Source organism: Nannospalax galili, unplaced genomic scaffold (assembly GCF_000622305.1).
Source record: "Nannospalax galili isolate Female #2095 unplaced genomic scaffold, S.galili_v1.0 scaffold3, whole genome shotgun sequence".
Classification (NCBI taxonomy): domain Eukaryota; kingdom Metazoa; phylum Chordata; class Mammalia; order Rodentia; family Spalacidae; genus Nannospalax; species Nannospalax galili.
The window spans coordinates 658,529-664,955 of NW_008351466.1; the positions used below are offsets into that span (position 1 = coordinate 658,529).

At 46.4% G+C, this 6,427-nt stretch overlaps 1 pseudogene; it reads left to right on the plus strand.

The window, feature by feature from the left end:
• The first annotated feature begins 2,760 nt into the window (after positions 1–2,760).
• LOC103746225 overlaps positions 2,761–6,427 on the plus strand; it is a 6,374-nt pseudogene continuing 2,707 nt past the window's right edge.

A 6,427-nucleotide genomic window follows, 5' to 3' on the forward strand; every position in this document is an offset into this window, starting at 1 on the left:
GTGATTAGTAATCCTTCCTGGTATGGACTACACCTAGCTCTGAGTAGGGCTATGGGAAGGAGATTGGCCCAACTTTCGCCTGTTATTATAACCAATTTGGTTAGGGTCTCCTTTAAGTTCCTGTTTTTTTTTAACTTGTCCTGAACTCTGTAACCTATAGGCATAGTGTAACTTTCAATTGATATATAATGCCTTTGTCGAATTTTTAGAAATTTTGGCCGTGAAGAGCAGGCCATTGTCGGACCCCAAGGTGAGGGGCAATCCAAACCTAGGAACTAATTTTTGGAGCAGTTTTTTTTTGTTATTATGGAGGCTATCTCAGTCCACGTGGGATAAGCTTTTATCCATTTAGAAAACCAAAAAGATACTTGTACCTGAAGACAGTTGGTTTAATCTTAGTAAAGTTCAGTTCCCATTGTACCCTGGGGATGGTGCCATGGGCACATACTCCCTCTGGCACTTGGACACAGGTAGGCTTTGGTGAGGTAGTCTAGCTGGGGAAATGTTGTCCATCTTAATTTTTTTCTGGTATGTAGGCAGGCTTGTGGGGTAGGCTTGGTTCTGGCAATGTGACCAGGTCCTGGAGGGGCCCCACTGGTTCTAGGGCCACCTCCCAAGCAGCCAGATCCATTTTCCTTTTTCCTTGTGCCTCAGTGGAGTCTTTGGAAGGAGCCCTCTCCCCTGATACAGTGCCCCATGCACATGAGAGATGGCAAAAGCATACCAGCTGTTGGTATACATGGTGATGGCTTTGTCTTTTCCCCACTGGACTGCTGCTCCAGCATATCTGATGTCATTCTAGATGAAGCTGTTTCCATCCATGTACAGTACCTCATTTGCCACTGACAGTGGGACATCAATCAAATCCGGTCCAGTAGATTGGATCAGGTCAGTCTCCTCAGTGCAGTCATACAGGGGTTCCTCTGAGTCCTCATCTGGCAGCAGGCTTGCTGGGTTGAGGGTCGAGGTCCTGTAAAATTTTATACAGGGTCGATCTGGGAAGAGTACTTGGGAATGGGTCATTTGGACATTTGATGTCCATTGTTCTGGAGTTTTCTTCAGGAGGGCTTTAACTGAGTGAGGAGTGGTTAAGGAAGTTCTTACTCCAAGGCAATTTATCAGTTTCCTTTACAGGTTGGCCATCCAGCTGATACATGATCTAGTCTTTTAGATAGGTAAGCCATAGGCTGTTTTTATGGCCCCAAGGTTTGGGTTAGAACTCCCTTGGCAGTGTCCTGGGCCTCATCCACAAACAACTGGAATGGCTTGGTAACATTTGGGAGAGAACAAGTCCATTCTAGTGGTTGGTTCCCTTAAAGGCTGGCGTATAGAGGTTTTGCTACTTTGGCAAATTTAAAAGTCTGTAGGTGACAACAGCCGACTACCCCCAGGAATTTCTTATTTGCCAGACCTGGAAGGTTATTCTCAATCCATACACAAGGGAATAGTTGTTGCATGTCCTGCAAATACCTTGGAGACTGGGTATCTTTGTTAACAGTTTGTTCTGGTTTCAGGAGACATCCCAAAAGTGGTTGTGTCCCTTATTCTTCTAGGGCCACCTGTTGCTGTTGCCTCCAGTCTCCTCCTCTAGGCTTCTTGTCATCTGTTTTTCTGAAAGTTATCATTGTTCTGGTTAACTTGGTAATTTCTAACAACTGTGACCTATTATGTCCTCGAACCCTTCTAGTTTCTGTAATCTTTTTTCTAATGTTTGGGCCTGACTGGGTGACAAAGGGCAATATTTATGGCCTGCTGGTTTTTCTGGAGTATCGGGATAAGCCTCTCTAAGGCACTCCAGGAACTCAGCAGATGATTCTTGAGGTTTTTGAATTATCTCATTTATCTTAGAAAGATTTGTGGGCCTCCTAGTAGCTGCCTTTATTCCCCCTGAAAGGACTTGGTGAAAGTTGTCCATATCCCCCTTACTTTGATCAGAACTGGGGTCTCATAGTCAGGTCTCTCAGAGGGGAAAAACTTTCCTGAGCGGTGACTAGGGAGCAGTACAGCCTGGCTCCTCTGGCCTGTGCTCCAGCAGCTCCCTCGGGCGCTCTCTAGCCTAAACCAGTTCCGCTCTTCCAGGACTTTGAAGAGGGTGACTAGGAGTTGCTGAAAGTCATGAAGTTTTTCAGAGAAAGGAGAGGATTTGGTGTTTTTCAATTACACAGATTACTAGTAGAAAAAAGAACATATTCCATCTTTTGTTGCCCAGGTCCCATCAGGTCCCAACCTATCCATGGTGCCTCCCTCAGGGGAAGAAGGAGCACTACATCTGTGAGAGCCCGCCAGTCTGCAAGCAGAGCCTCCTTGCTCTGCTCACTAGGGGAGCGCCCATAGACAGAGCAGTTCTGCCTGAGGGTCCCCAAATGGAAGAGGCCAGATCCCCTTAGGCCACCCGTTTGGGCCCGGGGAAAATCGCCTTCCTCTGGCCAGGCCAGACAGTGGGCAAAAAGATCCCCTATGCGGGGCCACAGCCCTCTGCTCTGCTCCTTGCTTCCCCCTTGATGGAGGCAGGCAAAAATATTAACCCTCCTTATGGCCACAGCCCTACCGTGCGGAGGCTTACTGGCCATATGGGCTCCAGCCTCCCCCACTCCTGTGTCTGCTCCTCCCTGGCCCAGCTCCAGGCCAGCAGAGAAGCGCCAGGCAGCACTTCCTCAGCCGCCACCACTGAGGCTTTCTGGGAGCTCTTGGGGCCAAGCACTGGCCTGAACACCAGTCCCAGGGACCTGGCCAGGGCCCTGCCGGCGGCCCCCATGCACTATGCGGTGGGTGCCCGGTGACCTGCTGCATAAAGCCAGGTTCGGTGACCCGCTGCCGCCTCCGTCCCCAACCAGACCTCGGCCAGTGGAGGAAGCAGCACAGCAGCAGCGCCTCTTTTTTCTTTTCTGTGCAGCGCCCAACTGCGGGCTGCAACCCAGAGGTGGATGGATCAAACCATCTCTAACATACTTCAACATGTATTTCAGAGGCTCCTGAACTCCTCCTCTTAGTAAATGACAGACTGACAGATTGAAGCACACACTTCAGAGGAGTCAACTTGCTCCCCCATGTAGATGAAAGACTGACAGAAACAGACAACAAAGGAGACCAACACAAATAAGGACAACAGCAAAGCACTCACATGATGGCCACTACACAAACCATTCCTTCACCAGTTAGAGGACAGCCAGCAACGTCTTGCTCTGCTTCTTGAACACTAGGGTCAAGCGTCTGCCTCCAGCCTCCTCTCTAAGTGTCCTCCCAAGGGAGCCCCAGACTCTGACACACCTCTGGAGGCTTCCAGAACAGACCACTTTCCTCAAAAATCTTTTAGGGTGGGGATATTAAAAACAAAACAAAACAAAACAAAAACAAAGAAACAAACAAAAACAGCGAACAACAAGGCAGGAGAGGGGCAGAAATCCTTAGGCCTTGGAAGGGCTCAAGGGATACCCCTTCTAGGAGTCTGCCCAGGCCTGCACTACTTCCCTGTTCCCATCCCTCAAGGTCTAATTCTCTGGGATCTGGGTGGAACCTCCAAATATTGTAGGGTGCCTCACCAGAGAAGACCACTCAACATTTTGCCAAATGAAAGTCATTACTGGCCAGGGAACCCAACCTTTTCCAGCCGGAGCCTTCTCTAGGGTAAGCATTTATACAGAGAAACCATAACCAGGGGTGAAAAGCTTAAGTTCCCAAGCTTACACGTGGAGAGTCCCCTTAACTATTTCTATTAAGCAACAATTACTATTTTGCAGAAGCAAGCCAAGCATAACCTACAGAAGCCATAAATCTGCAGACGGCAGGTGCACTCAAGGACACTCTGACCTGTTCCCAAGACAACAAGGGTTCAGCTGACATGTGTTTCCATACCCTGGGCCAATTGCCTGATAATTTCAGACTAGAATCAGCCTAAACTTTAACATGACGTAGCTATGGTCAAGAAGGTGCCCTATTATATCCTCTTAACTACTGAGCGTCTCTCCAGTCCCCCTAGTACACTTTTCATAATGTTTACCCTAAATTATCTAATTTAGAAAATGATAAAAGGGCCAGGCATGGTAGCATACACCTTTAATCCTTGCACTTCGGAGGCAGAAGCAGGAGTTCAACACCAACCTGTTCTGCATAGTGAGTTCCAGGCCAACCAGGGCTACATGACAGACCCTGTCTCAGAAAGAAAGAGATGGGGGGGGAAGGAGGGAGGGAAGAAAAGAAATAAAAAAGGAAAGGAAGGAAGGAAGGAAGGAGGGAGAGAGGAAAGAAATCATAACAAGTCTGCTAATATGTAATAAAATGATATATGCATGTACATTTTAACTAGGCAGTTCTGTTTTGGTTTTGGGTTTTTGAAAATATTTTATTATTTTTATTTTATGTGTATGCGTGTATTGCCTGCATGTAGGTAAGTGCACCCATGTCGTGCAATGCCCGCGGAGGACAGAAGAGGTTGTTGGATCCCCTAGAACTGGAGTTACAGACAGTTGTTAGCTGCCATGTGGATTTTATTGGGATGTTCTTAGAGTTTCACACATGAGTACAATTATTTTCATCATATTCCTTCTCCCTCCTTCCAACACCTCCCATGTTCCTGTACCCCACTCTCAAATTCGTGTCTGCTTCTTGCTAGGCTGGTCATTACTGTAATTCAGAAGATTTACAACTGGGAAGGACTGTTGATAACTTTTCCACCATGACAGCTTGTGTAGCTCCTCCTGACACTATGAGAGCCATCAGGGAGGCTCTCAGGTCAGCACCAGCTTGATTTTTCCAAGTCCTATGACCTAAGTGTGTGGTGTCTTCCACAATAGAGTTTTATCCTCATGTTCCAGCTGGCAACCAAGAGCAATCGCAATAACCTGTATTGATTTTGGGGTCCCTTGAACCTCTTTGACTGACAACTTGAAAAGGGGTATCTTTTACCTGAGACTGGACTTTTTGATTAATAGTCTATGGCTTCTGGATGAAACATTATCCACCCATGTGGCGTAACCCCAATACATATACATATGTGTGTATATATTATATATATGTATATTTTTATGTGCATAAGTGTTTTTCTTATATGTATGTATTTGCACCATGTGTGTGACTGGACCTGTGGGTCAGAAAAGGGCATCAAATCCCCTGGAACTGGAGGTACAGAAGGTTGTGTGCCTCCATTGTGGGTGCTGGGCACCAAACCCAGGTCCTCTGCAAGAGCAGCAAGTACTCTTAACCTTTGAGACATCTCTGCAGCCTGTTTTATACATATTTTTAAGAAAGCTTATTAAATAATAGGTTTGCTTACAACTTTTCAAACATCCTTAGTGTTATTTATCCCTCCCTTTCCCTCTATTCTACCCTTCTATCCCATCTCCCACCTAAGTCTCCTCTTGGTTTTCCCTTCCCCCTTCATAGGACCTATGTTCCACTATCCTTCCTCTTTTTTTTTTTTTTTTTGGTGGGGGTGGAAAAAGAGTTTTTCAAATAGCCCAGGCTGGCCTCGAACTTTCTGTGTAGCTGAGAATAACCTTAAACTCCTGATCTTCCTGCCTCCACGTTCTAAGTGCTGTGATTACAGGCATGTATTCACCATGCCTGGCCATAGACTGTCACGTAAAAGGGCTATGGTTGTAGATCAGTGGTAGAATGCTGTGGGTAGAAAGCCCTGGGTTCAACCCCCAGCACCACAGGAAACAAAAACTAAAAACATTAACTATTAAAGAAATGTGATACGTCTGACCTCTAAGGCCAAATTCTGGCAATCCCAAGAAGGTGGAAGCCTGACTCTTTTAAAAACTATGAAATAAAAAGAGGAGCATAAATACATGTCATTACAGATTTTTGAACAAAAAGGTTGCTGGGTAGGTCAGATAGTCAACCCTCCTCCGTTCCTCTCACTGCAGGGCAAAAATAAAAATAGAAAATCAAGTCATTAGACTACGTCTCACAATTCCACTTGTACAAAGAAGCAGGACTCATGCCCCTCGCTGAACTGACACCACACTTGAGGACCACAGAAGGCAAGGTCTCAGGCTTTAGGGGTGAAGGTACAGCATTCCAGTCTCCACAGGTTTCAGAGCCTCTCATTTGAGCAGTGCCATTAAAAACAGGGCTGCTGCCAGGTATGGTTGGGCACATCTTTAATCCCTGCAGAGGCAGATGTAGCCAGATTTCTGGGAAGGCTAGCCTGGTCAATGCAGTAAGTTCCAGCCAGGGTTACATAGTGAGACCCTATCTACAAACAAACAACAAAATCAGGTCTGCACCAGACACAAAAGCCACAAAGCCCATGGTCCTACTTCTATGAAATGCCCAGAACAGATCCATTGAGAAAAAACAAAAATTAGTGGTTCCCAGGAGCTGAGACGAGAGAAATGGGAATGACTACTACTGACTTCCCTTGTGAGGGGGAATGGCAAAACTGCTTCAAACAATGGACAGTAGAGATGTTTGCACAACTCTA